Raw genomic sequence first — 15,093 nt, forward strand, 5'->3', positions numbered from 1 at the left:
GAAGATTATGAAATCACAAAGACCCTTCTCAAAAGCCTTCATATCACACTTACCTGTTGCCCCAGAAAGTGTGCTTAGGAGTATAATTTGTGTGTCTCAAAATCAGAACAAAGTATTGCTGAACCTAATCATTACTCGTTTATTCATTCATTCGCTCATTCTTGAAACAAGTAACTATTGAACACCAACCATGTCCCAGATGCTGGGAAACCCAAAAATAGATTCACGTAATTTAAGCCATACAGCTATTTCCAACCTGGTGGGCAAGATAAACCATGGATGAGATTACATTGTGCTTCGGTACAGTGAGAGACACGCGGATAAAAACTGCCTGGAATTCTAGATGAAATATTCATGTAATATCTTTCCCAAGTCCCCTTAAGTCACTAGCATGGGATGAAGCACAGTTTCTGTGCCTATCAAAGGTCCCCTAGGAGCGATCCAGGAACGCCTGGTCCAGAGACACTGGGCAGCAGGGCAGTGATGGGGATGCTAAGCTAGACTCTTCAGGTATTGGATGGGGTGATCAAGCCACTTGAACCTGTAGGGGCCAAGGGCAGACTGCCACAAAATGTGCCACTTTGGCATATTGATGATTTTAAATAAAAGTTACCCAAGAGACAGCTTGTGAAAGAACACTACTCAGACCCTCTTCTGTCACCCTGAAAGCAGGAAATAAATCTCCCCTGTGAAAAGAGACAGGACATTTGGGCCCAGAAGGCTATATGAAGAAACCTTATTACTTTGTTTTGATTTACTATCACAGTCCAAAGTCTGTTTATAATTCCTCACTAATGGAAGCTCTCAAAGCTACATTTTCTTAGTCTTATCAATTCCTCACAGACTTCTTATCTCTTTGTCTAAAAAAGTATATATAAAGACAACATGCCTTGGTCATTCTTTAGGTCTCAATTTCATTACTGGGTGTTTATGTGCATATGATAAAGCTTTGGATTTTTTTTTCTCCTGTTCATCTATGTCATGTACATTTTATTCTTAGTCCAGCTGGAAGACCTTGCAGGGTAGAGAAAGAATTTTTCCTTCCCTTCAGATCCTTCTGTACCGAGAACATGCTAGAAACCCTGCCTCCCCTTCCTGATTTCCAATCTAGAAGGGACTACCTGGACTAGACTGCGGTCTTGCCTTGTTTTGACTAAATGGCTAGTGGCAAATTCTGTGTTTGTGTGATTACAGTGTCATTGAGAAGCCTGGTTCCTGCCCCACCCTGCCTCTGAGTTTTTACTGCCTACAGTTTCTGGAAACTAAATGTTCTAGCATGGAAGTGAGAGATCTCTTTAGCCGTGAGAGCCAACAGCAGGGCTGAGCGGTGCCTGAGGCTGTCTCTGGCTTCTGTGTCTAGAATATAGATTGGCAGAGGAGATAAAACATAAAATAAAAGCGCATTGGAAGAACAGGGAGAGGAAAACAGGAAGGCATGAAGGACAAAGGTGGTCAGAATATAGTTTCTGAATGGATGGATATCTCAAGCGCCACACCATGCTTAACTTGGTATAAGAAAGACTGGAACCAGAAGGAGGAGTTATTTCCACTCTTCTTTGAAATTTTAAGTCTTCTGTTTCTTTAGGTACAAAGAGGGTATGCTGAAGAATTGTAAAGTGGGGAAATGCTGAGTCAGGCTTTTATCTTGGTGTCCTTGGTATTGAGTTCAATGTTTCACGCATATTAGATGTAAAGGAGGTAAGGGGGGAATAAATGAGGCTTGGCTTTTATTTATTTATTTTTGTAGCTTCTATGTCCTTGCAGTAACCCCTAACTCCCTACTACAAAATGTGTGTGTAAAATACATAATGTAAAATGCATATACACAAAATGCATACATACATATATATGGTAGAGTCACTAGAGGGAGACAGAGGAACGTGAGAAAAGCTGCAGTTGCCACCAGGAGCTGGGACCATCCTAGACTTGATCTGAGAACATGTACACTGCATTGACCAGGCAAGATCAGAAATCAGAATCTGATTGTCCTTAATTCAAAATGTGCATCTACATTTAATCAGTGTAATCAACACATTTCCTAAAAATAAGAGCTGCTCATTATAGAGCAATGCAGAATGAGTGAGTCCAAGTCATAACGGGCTATCAGGTCATCTGGCCTGTGATCTTACTCAGCAGGAAAACATGTGGGAGCCAGAGCCTTGAGCCATGTGCTCTCTACTATGCAACTTTTACCAAGTTATCGGTCCACTCTGAACCCATTTTGATCAGGAAAAGAGTAACCATAATTGTTTCCACCTTATTGGGTTGCTGTATAAACTCATAAATGGAAAACTTCTTCATAAAATAGCAAAGAACTACATGGATATGAATCCAACTATTATTAACCAGCAGTTCAAGATTCAAAGTTGTATATTTAATCATGTTCTGAAAGTTCTCCAGTGAGAGAGCCCACAAACCATAAGTTGTGGAAAAGAAGGAGCTATGGCCCTTACTCTTAGCATCTAACATGATACCTGGTAAAAAGTAGGTATTTTTTTTAAGTTTCTTAAATGAATGAATAAAAACACTTACATGTAAGAAAATCATATAATTTAGTATCCAAAACAAATCATTTTTTTTTAACTGAAAGGAAGCACTATTAGTAACTACTCCAGGAAATGGGTCATAAGCAGGACTGTCCCAGGCCAGCCAGGACATAAGACACATGGTCACTCTAATCATATAGCACTTAGTAAGCCATAGACACTACAACAAACATATTATAGTACTAAATCGCTTAATCTTCATAACAATACATCTAGGTTGGTACTATTATTAACTATCTCTGGCAAATATTTATTGACCATCTATGACATGTCTCAAGTCTTCTAGATTCTCAGGACACATCAAAAACAACCACCACAAAAACAAAGATTTCTGTTATTTAAGGGGAGGGGACAAGAAAGTCAGACAGTAAGCTATAAACATGATAAATAAACTGCAGAGCATACGAAAAAGTCACAGAGCTGCAGATAAAAGCAAGAGACATTGGAGTGTTGAGTGAGAAAACATGGGTGCAGAAATATCATGTGGGTTGCCCACCATCTCCAACAGAGATGCTGGAGTGATTGAACCCCCGTTCCAACTGAGGTGGTCTGTCTCCAGTCCCTGATTTCAACCTTAACACTGTTTTTATTTCAGCTCTGACATCCACCTAATCTTGCTCCACATGCAAATTCATTTCCTCATAAGTGCAGAGAGAAGCACACAAAATCTGGTGATCCTCTCTTAAACTCAACTCAGTACCCTCTTTTTATGCCAGACATTTGCCCCAGTAGATGATGTGATTAGGGTTATAGCTGGGCTCACGCTGGAGGTTAGACACCTGGAACCGCTTGCCTACCCAGCAGGAATGAAGGCTCCGCCTGAAGAACTCTGTTCATGAGTTTGGGGAAATGGCCAGGCAAACACACCAGATAAGAGTAAACAAAGGACTCGAAGGGGAAAGGGACAGCGTCTCAGTAAGTCTCCATTGCTTGAACTAATACTGGCACTTACATATGCCCGAGCCAGTGAAACCACATGATGTTGAACTTTCTCTGCGTCCCCCCACCAGCATCCTCTCCAGCTCCTGTGTGTGCTTCTTGCCCTTCCTCATCTTGTGACTCTGGAGGAACTCCAGGGTGCTTATTCAACCTGTCTCCAGACACCCTGGGCCAAAAAAGGAAGAAAGGGCAAGTGCAGGCTCCAGGGCAAAGCTGACTGCCAAAAGCACTGTCGATGGCCTGAGGCCGGCCAGCAAGTACAAAGCGATCTTTAAATAGGAAAGTCAGCCTGCAGAAAGAGATTGAGCATACCCCCCATGCAAAGGATATCCACATGCAAAAGGATGAATACACACACATACAATACACAAAAATTAACTTGCAAATAAGTCGCAGACCCAAAAGGAAAAAAAAAACCTACAAAATTCAGGAAAAAAAGTAGGGGAGTAAACGTTCATGACCTTGGATTAGGCAAAGATTTCTCAGACTTAACAAAAACACAGAAGAGAAAAAATTAATAAATTGGACTTTGTCAAAATTAAAAATGTTTACACTCCAAGTAACATTAAGAAAGTATAAAGACAATCAACAGACTTGAAAAAACTACTTGCAAATCATATATCCAATAAGGGTCTAGCATAAAGAATATATAATTCTTACAACTTAACAAGAAAAAGATAATCTAATTTAAAAACGGGCCAAGGAAAAAATAATTAATTAATTAATTAAAAATTTAAAAATAAAATTCAAAAAAAATGGGCCAAGGATGTAAATGGATAGTTTTCTAAAGAAGATATATACAAAGAGTCCACAAGCACATGAAAAGATGCTCAATCATTCAGGAAATGTAAATAAAACCACAATGAGCTGCTACTTCACACCCCCTGGGATGGCTGAAGTTAAAAAGGTGGACAATCACAAGTGTTGTCAAGGATGTAGAGAAATTAGAACCACCATATACTGCCAATAGGGATGTAAGATGTGCAATGACTTTGAAAAACAGTTTGGCAGTTAAATGTTAAACATATAGTTCCCAGATAAATTAGCAGCTCCTCTCTAGGTATCTACCCAAGAGAAATGAAAACATATGGCCACATAAAGATTTGTATATAAAGCTTCACTGCAACATTTGCCTAAAAGTATAAACAATCCAATTGCTCATCAAATGATGAATGAATATATAAATGTGGTATATCCATACAACAGAATACTATTCAGCAATAAAAAGGAATGAAGTGCTGATATGCTACAATATGGTTAAAACTCAAAACACTATCCTAAGGGCTGTGTCCCTCACCCCCAGCTCCATGAGCTATGACCATTAAGCATAGGCCCGCTGGGGAAGTGCCTGGAGTCGTGGTAGGAGCAGTGGTGACTAGCGGCAGGCATCCTCACTGCGTCTTCCTGGGGAAGAAATAAAGGTCAAATGGAGCCAGCAGGTTCCAACTCCTCTGGGGCCATTTGTGTTCAGTAAGTAGGAAAGAATGAGCTCAGTGCTCAAAGGAGAACCAGAAAAGAAGCAACTCTTGACCTGAAAAATGTTCGCTTTGCCTCAGTTGTGAATTCTTTTATTGAGAAAGAATTACCAGCATGTCCCTATATTCATGAAAGGAGAGGTGGGTGTAACTCCAGAACCACAGAAGGCAGAGCCTGAAAAAAATGAAAGCTGAAAGCAGGAAGAGTCTCCTCCACTGGACCAGCCTTTCCAGGCCCCATGTTGCTTAAGGGAACAAGGTTCTGACCCATTTAAAGAAGATGTGGACCATCTGGCAGGATACAAGGGGAACAAGAAGATAACCTGATTTATTTAAAGAAGACAAAATAAGGTCCAACTAGAGAATAAAAAGAACCTACATTTCAGAGCAACTCCATTGTATGTAATAAGTTCCATGGGATTGCCAGCTGTTTGCCACCTCTTTATATACCTACCACCCTTTCAGCCAGTACTTGAGGGACATTTTCTGGTATTAGGTCATGAGTTGCATTTCAGACTCAGAAAATGTGATAAACGGTGACATCGTGGTGATTCCATACTTCTCTATGATACTTACTATGCAGCTGGTCGCAGCGGCTTGCATGGACTGGAATGCAGTAGGACTTGCCTTAGTGCTTCAATTCAAATAGAGATCCTAATTCAGGATGCCAGTTGCAGAATTTTACCATGGTTGCTGATTTTCCTTTTATTTAAAACAAAACAGTTTTGAGATAGTCTTTGCAATGACAGTGAATAGGACAAGGACAGGTCATTAGGGTCTACTTCCCAGGTTTCTGATTGGGAACCTAAGAGAAGTGAAACAATCCATCTGGGATTTTTGTCCTATAGTTAGCTTAATCTCTGTGAGATCCAGCTTCCTAGTATGTAAAATGAGATTAAACTAGGGCAGTGGTTCCCAAAGTAGTCTGGGAAGGTCCTTGAGACCTTTTTAAGGGCACTCAAGGTCAAAGCTGCTTTTGTAATACTAAGACATCAAAAGAATTTTCAGATGCTACAGGATGTCTGTTATTTTAACAAACTAAACGCAAGAAGAAACCAGGCAAGTCCACGGATAAAAGTCTCTTGCATAAGTTTATCCCAAATATACTTGATGGGGAATTCATTGAGATATCTGTTTAGGCCAGTACTTATCCCAAGCAGATGTTTTAGAGCTTCAAAAACATACCACAAACCTGTAGAGTTTTTCCATCCCTGCTAAATTTTTAGTAGACGGACTTCTTAGGAGCTTGTGAAGTTTTTCTATTTGTTTTAAATTCACCCAAATGGATATGAAGGCTTATTTCAACAGAAAGTAAAAAATTACCTGGCCTCTTATTTATAGGAAAAGGTAAAACAGGAAGTTTCACATCAGAAGAGGAATGCATTTACCTACCCCAACACCTAGTATGCTCGGTTGGCATCCAGTAATCACTCAGTAAATATTTCTCCCAATGAACAGGATTTGTTCTTAAGTAAGCAGTTAATTCTTAAATGGTTTGAGAATTACCTTTAATAGAAAAAAAAAACTAATGCTGACTACTAGCAATATTCTCATAAAATTAAATGTCAGCTTAAGTTCCCGAAATATGCCTCCCTCTGCCAGGATGCTGGGGAGTCTGAAATATCTCTTCATCTATTTGCTACACCAAGGCTTGCGGTGTCCTTTATCCTAAGATAAGCAAGTGCAACATCCTACCAAAGGTCTTTCCGGTGGAGTTGGATGTGAACTTGGCCTCCCTTAGCTCCACTTAGAAGAGACGGTTCCTTGATATCTTCACTGCCAGCTTTCCAAGTAAGACAAATGCTTTCAGATGAAAAATTATCTTCTTTGGGGCACCAAAGATGATGTTAACTGGACAGTGTGGAGAAGGAAAGTTCAGGGAGTCATCTGTATGGGAGAAAACAGTCTTCTTCCAGCATAAAACCAATCACATACTGATGCTGCCTTTAGGTGTTGTTGTTTTTTGTTTTTGTTTTTTAATGAGATTATTTGTGTTGTACTTAGAAGTCAGTACTGCACTTGAGTGCAAATTTGGAAAAGATGCAAATTAAAGATAACAATATGAGCTGAGAGGTGTGTGCCAAGCCTTCCATTTTTATGGGCTTCAAGAAATTGAACGTATGAGTCCATACATAAAATCCTCCACAAACATTTAATTTGTATCTACTGTGTGCCAAGTACTATGATAGGTACTTAATAATCTTTATACTGTAAATTAAATCTATCACACATTTACTTAATTCCAAATTCCCATTCTAGATACTGTTCCATTTTTATGTTTAAATATTTAAGTACCCTTTTTTTATATTTTGCAAAATGATGTTGCTCAATAGCTTTATAGACAAGGTATCATTCCTCATTTTATTTATGAGAATAATTCATGGGCAAAAGGAACAAAGCAGCAAGCAAGGTTCACCTTGCTGTGAACAGCAAGCTGTTCACCAACTTCAGGTTGACTTCATAACCCTGTTCTTTTTTTATCCTGTTCAGATTCACTTTCCACCTATTGTATGGTGATTCCCCAACAGCATTATCTACAGCTCAAATCTTTGCTCTAAGCTCTATTCCCAATCACACACTAGTCATTGCTACCTGAGATGTTCCACATCCCTCTGCTTTGACATGTTCCCAACTGCGTTTCCTCTTGCATTCCTCTCCGGGAATGACTCCGCCATCTGCTGACCTGCCCAAATTAGATTCCCTTTCCCCACATAAAGCAGCCACTTGTGTTTGTCCATTCTGTTTCTCTCATGCCTTTGTTTATTTGTGTAATGGTTAAAATGGCAAATGTTATGCTATATATATTTTACAACTTTAAGAGATTAATAATGTTCTATACTAAAAAAACATTAAATTGTGCACCTTTTTTCCAGTGTAATTAACATACAGTGTTATATCAGCTTCAGGTGTACAATATGGTGATTCAATAATTCTATACATTTCTCAGTTCTCATCACAAGTGCCCTCTTAATCCACTTCACCTATATCTCCCATCCTCTCCACCGCCCCTCTGGTAACCATCAGTTTGTTCTCTGTATTGAGTCTGTTCCTTGGTTTGTCTCTTTGTTTTTTTAATTTCCACATATGGGTGAAGTCATATGGTATTTGTCTTTCTCTAACTTATTTCACTTAGCATAATAATCTCTAGATCCATCCATGTTGTTGCAAATGGCAAGATTTCATTTTTTATGGCTGAGTAATATTCCATTGTGTGTGTGTATATATATATATATATATACCACATCTTTATCCATTCATCAGTTGATGACACTTGAGCTATTTCCATAATTTGGCTATTGTAAATGATGCTTCAATAAACACAGGGGTGAATATATCTTTTTGAACTAGTGTTTTCGTTTTCTTTGGGTAAATACCCAGTAGGGGAATTAGTGGATCATATGGTATTTCTATTTTTAATTTTTTGAGGAACCTCCATACTGTTTTCCACAGTGGCTGCTCCAGTTTGCATTCCTACCAACAGTGCACGAGGGTTCCTTTTCTCCATACCCTCCCCAACATGTTGTTTATTGCATTTTTAATTTTAGCCATTCTGACAGGTGTGAGATGATATCTCACTGTAATTTTGATCTGCATGTCCCTGATGATGAGTGATGATAGATAAATTCCCAGAAATATGTCACCTCCCAAAACTAAATCAGGAAGAAATAGAAAATTTCAGCAGACTGAGTACCAGCAACCAAATTGAAGTAGAAATCAAACAACTCTCAACAAACAAAAGTCCAAGACCAGATGGCTTCAGAGGTGAATTCTACAAAGCATTTAAAGAAGAGTTAGTACCTAATCTTCTTAGGCTATTCCAAAAAATAAGAGAGGAGAGAAAGCTTCCAAATTTGTTCTGAGACCAGCATTACCCTAATACCAAAACCAAATAGAGGTACTGCGGAAAAAGAGAAGCAGCCAATATCTCTGATGAACCTACAGGCACAAATCATCAACAGAATATTAGCAAATCAAATCCAACAATACATTTTAAGAAATTATTCACCATGATCAAATGGTGAGTTGCAAGGGTAGTTCAATATTCATAAATTACTCAGTGTGATACACCACATTAATAAAAGAAAGGATAAGAACAGTATGATATTTTCAATAGATGCAAAAAAAGTATATGACAAAGTACAACATCCATTCATGATTTAAAAAAAAAAAGACTTCAACAAAATAGGTTTAGAGGAAATATACCTCAACCTCATAATAAAGGCCATGTATGAAAACGCCACAGCTAATATCATGTTCAATGGGGGAAAAGCTGAGAGATCTTCCCCTAATGTCAGGAACAAGACAGGGATGCCCACTGTCACCACTGTTTTTCACCATAACCCTTGAAGTCTTAGTCTCAGCAATAAGACAAAAAAGAAATAAAAAGCATCCAAATCAGCAAGGAAGAAGTCAAACTCACTATTTTACAGATGACATGGTACTCTATAGAAAACCCTAAAGATGCCACCAAAAAACTTCTCAAGCCTTTGAATTCTTCATCACATTGTCCCAGCTACCTCTCCCCTAGTCCAGGTCTTCAAAACATTTTCCCAAGCCTGTGCCTACAAGCTTTACTCTTCTTACTGATTAAAGTAAAATATACGTGACATAAGATTTACCACCCTAACTCTCCAACTTTTGACAGTACTCCTAGGGTGACTTTCCAAAAGCATAAATTTCATGGTCACTTGGCTTTTTCCTAGTTTGGGGCCATGACAAATAAAGCTGCTATGAGCAAAAGTACATGCTAGTTTGGGGGTTCACATGTGTACTTATTTCTGTTGGAGGAAAGAATCCTAAATGTGCAAAGGTTGGGTGATAAAGTATATATAACTTCACCAGAGAAATTTTAGTGTGTTCAATTTATAAGAGGCTTCTTCAAACCTTGTTGGTGGTTATATAAATCCTATTAACATGCTAGAATATTTTTAAAACTCCAAATTTTGAAATGTATTTAGACCCAAGAGTTTTAGATGAGGGGTTGCAGAGTTACGCATAAAATGCAAAGTGAGCATATACACAGCAATTTGGTTTCTTTGAAGTATACATCAAATTCCCATTTGTTTTCCAATCCACTACCCCATCAATGCTCCTAAGGAATCAATATTTCTTATTCCTATTTTTCTGTTTGCATTTATTTGTTACCATATTAATTGCTGTGTTGGTTTGTTAAGTGCCCAAACCATAGAAGGTAGAGGTGCTAAGATTCTTGGATGGCAGTGACCGAGAAGGGTCCTCAAAGGCTTTAGACTTGGTGCTCACACTTGGATGGAAAGGCCTCACACAGATTCCCATTCCGTGGGTAAGGAGCACGTTCTTGAATCTTTCCATTAGCAGCCGCCCCTGTAATTCTGTTATGCTTGGTTATGGCCACACTTTGAGAAATACCACTTTTAACGCAGTTTGCAATATAACCAATATGGCCATTGTGCCTTGCCAAGTCTAATATCCTTGATACAGGATGTGCTTTTCCTAAAGGCAGTTGTAGGACACTACAAATTGTCTTAAATGTTTTGGATACTTTGAATGGAATCCTATTGTAATAAATTTGACCAAATATCAACATTATTATTTACAGTTCATTAAAATGAAACTGTCATTACACAACAGGGAAGAACACAGTACTTTCTTTGTGTACACAAAGTACACCTAGGTTAGAAAAAAAAACTGAGCAGATGGAATTTTGAAAAAGCCCATTCTTACAGCACTAAATAGTGATGCCTTAAGATGTATTCATACCAAACATGCAGCAACTGTGTTTTCAATTACAGAGAAATGAGTGATGTTGGGTGAAGGGAAACAGAATATGCCACCCCAAAATAAGCCATTTTGATATATTTTTTTTTAAGATTTTATTTATTTATTCATGAAAGACAATGAGAGAGACAGAGACACAGGCAGAGGGAGAAGCAGGCTCCATGCAAGGAGCCCAATGTGGGACTCGATCCCGGATCCCGGGATCACACCCTGAGCCAAAGGCAGACGCTCAACCGCTGAGCCATCCAGGTGTCCCTATTGATTATTTTAAATTAAAGTTACTTAGACAGTCAAGTGCAAAAAGGATACTCTGACCCTCTTCTGTCCCCTAAAATCAGGAAATAAATCTCCCACGTGAAAGGCACCCTTCCTGTACCAGGAGGAAGAGAGACAGCCTTATCACCAGAGACAGGGAATTTAGGGCCATGAGGCTACATACAAAAATTACTTTTTCATTAGTTTACTACCAAGTCCAAACCCCTTATACTGTCAATTCTTCACTAATTTATTGTTTCTCTTTCTAAAAGATATAAAAACTAAGACCATCTGCTTTAATAATTTCTTTGAGTCTCATGTTTTCTTTTTTAAATATTTTATTTATTCATGAGAGAGAGAGAGAGGCAGAGACATAGGCAGAGGGAGAAGCAGGCTCCATGCAGGGTGCCTGACGTTGGACTAGATTCCGATTCCGGGTCTCCAGGATCAGGCCCTGGGCTGAAGGCGGTGCTAAACCACTGGGCCACCTGGGCTGCCCAAGTCTCCTATTTTTCTGGGCTCCTATATGTATGAAATTTAATTTGCTTTTATCCTGTTAATCCTCTTTATCCTGTTAACTAATCATTAATTAGCCAAAGAACCTAGAAAGGGAAAAGGGAAAAAATTTCCTTCTCTACATGGGCCATTGACTTTATGGATTATTTTGTTGTGAAAAACAAAGGTACTGTGCCTGTGAATCATTAAAAACATAGGCACAAACAAAAAACCCCACTATGCTAAGAGGAAGAAGCCAGTCATAAAAGACCATTTATTATGTGATTCCATTCTTATGAAATATCCAGTCTAAGCAACTCTAGAGACAGATAATAGATTAACAGTTACCTAGGGTCAGAGATTGAGGAAATGGAGAAATCTCTTTGGAGGTGATGAAAATGTTCTAAAATTAGATTATAGTGGTAGTTGCACAACTCTGTAAATATACAAAAAGCATTGAGTTGTATATTTTAAAAGGATAAATTTTGTGGTATGTGAATTATATCTCAATAAAGCTTGTGTTAAAAAATCAACTTTTTAGGGGGAAAAAGACTTGTTTTTAGCTAAAGAACTAAAATCTAGCAAATGATAATGGGAATTAATTGTTGGGCTCTAGCACTTATACATGATTTTTTTTGAGTTATGATACATTTTAGTGTGATAATATTAGCCTTTACTTTCCCAGAGCAGAAATGATATCACTATTAATTAGCTATTTGATATTGGGCAATTTTAATATCTATTAATTTTTTTGTCCCTTGAGTTGGAAGGTCTTACTACTTGCAGATTCTGTTAAGTCTGCATGCCTCTCACTGAGAAAGAAAGTTAGGAAAATATTACAGTGGTTCATTCAGACTGTCGTGACAGCTAAGAAAAGTGGAAAAGCAAAAGGGTAGCTTCTGAGAGATGTACTCAGCACAGTGTCCTGACAGACAGGACCCCAGCTGTGTTGAAAATAATGAATGCAGCACTCCTCTGGCACATGGAGGTTCTTCAGGAAATAATCATTAAAAGAAGGGATGAAAGACATGTTTCTGGAGAAAAACATTCTCAGGTATTCAATCATTCTTATTCAGACATACTCATCATTTATTTTTTAGAAAATAGACTGTAAACTTGTTCCATGTTCTTGGAAGCAACATGGGTTTTCTTTTTCCTCCTGGATTTTCAACTGTCACTTCCTATTTTCTCAATCAGTTGTTGAGCTAAATAAGTTGACTTCAACAGACTATCCAGTATGTATTCCAATTGCAATAATTTGGCACACACAATTGACAATGAGTGTCTGAGAAAGCAGGTTCCCCTGGTCCCTAACACAATCAGGCTCCAAGCTGTGCCCATAGTCAGGATGAGGGATGGTGTTGCTCATTGAACTTGAAACCAATAACCTGATTACTCCCACATTTTCAGACACTTTTAGATAGATATTTTAATTCTTCCCCCTCAACTTTAGGAAATAAGTGGCAAATTAGAAAAATGTTCAAGGCTCCAGGCCATCAAAAGTTTGTCATTTGCCCTATGAATCAGCAAGCAGACTGGAGACACAACACTTCTCCAGAAACCAGGCCTCCAAATGAAAGACAATGAGGCAGAGACGGATGGCCTAGAGTGTGTCAAAGTCAAAATCCCTCAGGTCTCTGCTAAATACCCATCTACCACCAAAGATAAGGAACACACTGAAGCCCACCTGTGCGAATAAACTAAGCAGACTTTAACAGTCTTACATAAATGGTAGTAGCAGCTTCCTTTTCACATGTATTCTATGAAATCATTTCTCCCTGCACTTAGTATCTGGGGGATACTAGAGGCTACACAAAAGGGATTAAGTGAACATATACATATGCTGAGACCTCCTCCATCCCCACCCCAGCCGTCTTTCCCTCTTTGATTCTCAGAATTCAGAGTCAGGACTTTATCCCAGACAAGAGATCCATGTATTTTCTGTAGAATCTGCTCCATCCAAGAGGACAAGAGAGCAGGACAACCAAGGGAGCTCTCAAATTCAACAACTCAGTTGGATGGTCCTTCCCTACAGCTCTGTTAGCATGCTCCATCCACACACACATATCTCTATCAATGTCACAGTTGATCTATGGTTGTCAGGAAACAATCACAGATTACCAGACAGCTGAAGAACACTTCTAATAAGAAAGACAGAGGCCAAAATTTTTTTTAAAAAGAAAAAAATTAATTTAGAGAAAACAGAGCCTAGGTTTAAAGGGAAAATTAACTTCCAAAAGAGAAGTTATACTAATAGCTTTAGAGAGCTATACAAGAAACAAGAAAATACACTATGTAAGGGACACCTGGTTGCTCAGCGGTTGAGCATCCACCTTTGACTCAGGTCATGATCTCAGAATCCTGAAATCGAGTCCCACATCAGGCTTCCTGCAGGGAGCCTAGTTCTCCCTCTGCCTATGTCTCTGCCTCTCTCTCTGGGTATCTCATGAATAAATAAATAAAATCTTTTAAAAAAAGAATAAATGAAATCTTAAAACAAAAGAAATAAAACACACTATGTAAAAGTAACACTCAAAGGACAACAACAACAAAAAAAGAATTCTTGAAAATTCAAAATACAAGTGCAGAAATGAAAAACAATAGGAGACCTGAAATATAAAATTGGGAAAATATCTTATAAGGGAGAGAAAATAAAGAGATGGATAATAGAAAATAAAAATAAGAAAATTAGAGTCAGGCCAGTGGATCCAATCCCTGAAACTAGGAATACAGAAAGCAACAGAGAAAACAGAAGAGAGGGTATCATCAGGGAGGTGGTTCTGGGAAATTTATCAGAATTGAAGGGCATGCATGTGAAGATTAAAGGTATTACAAAATATCCAGGAGGACGAAAGAACATTGCTCCAAGGAATATTATCACATAATTTCAGAACACCAGGAACAAGAGATGATCCTACAGCCTTCCAAGAGGGATGGAGAATAGTTTTTGTTTTTTTTTTTCAAAGGCTCAGGAATTAGAATAACATCACATCTCTCAGTAGTACCACTGGGAGATAGAAGGCCATAGAGCAAAGTCTTCAAAGTCCTGATAGAAAAAGGGCAGCCCGGGTGGGTCAGCGGTTTAGCGCCACCTTCAGCCCAGGGTGTGATCCTGGAGACCCGGAATCTAGTCCCATCTTGGGCTCCCTGCATGGAGCCTACTTCTCCCTCTGCCTGTGTCTCTGCCTTGTGTGTGTGTGTGTGTGTGTGTGTGTGTGTGTGTTGTGAATAAATAAATAAAATCTTTAAAAAAAAAAAAAAGAGAGAGAGCAAGGATTCCCAACCCACACTAGTATATCCAGATAAAACATTATTCAGGTGTCAGGGGGAAATATACACATTTTTGGAAATGCAAAGTAACAGGAAAAAAAAAATCACCTACCATGCACCATTTTCAAGAAGGTATCAGAGGATGCTTCACCAAATTGAAAAAATAAACTAAGAAAGATGAAATCAGGAAATATGAGAAACATGATTTTTACCTCCGAGTGAATAAGGGAATTCCTGAGACACTGATGAAGAGAAATCCCAAGGTGACAGCTGTCCTCCCTAGCACAGAGTTCAGGTGGTCAAGAAGTGGAGAAGGTTGGAAGGCTCCAGTCTTTAAGAAGATGACATAGAACACC

At 38.6% G+C, this 15,093-nt stretch overlaps 1 pseudogene; it reads left to right on the forward strand.

The window, feature by feature from the left end:
* The first annotated feature begins 4,799 nt into the window (after positions 1 to 4,799).
* LOC121497757 lies at positions 4,800 to 5,287 on the forward strand (annotated as a pseudogene).
* Positions 5,288 to 15,093: the final 9,806 nt, after the last annotated feature.

This window comes from Vulpes lagopus, chromosome 8, assembly GCF_018345385.1.
Source record: "Vulpes lagopus strain Blue_001 chromosome 8, ASM1834538v1, whole genome shotgun sequence".
Lineage (NCBI taxonomy): Eukaryota > Metazoa > Chordata > Mammalia > Carnivora > Canidae > Vulpes > Vulpes lagopus.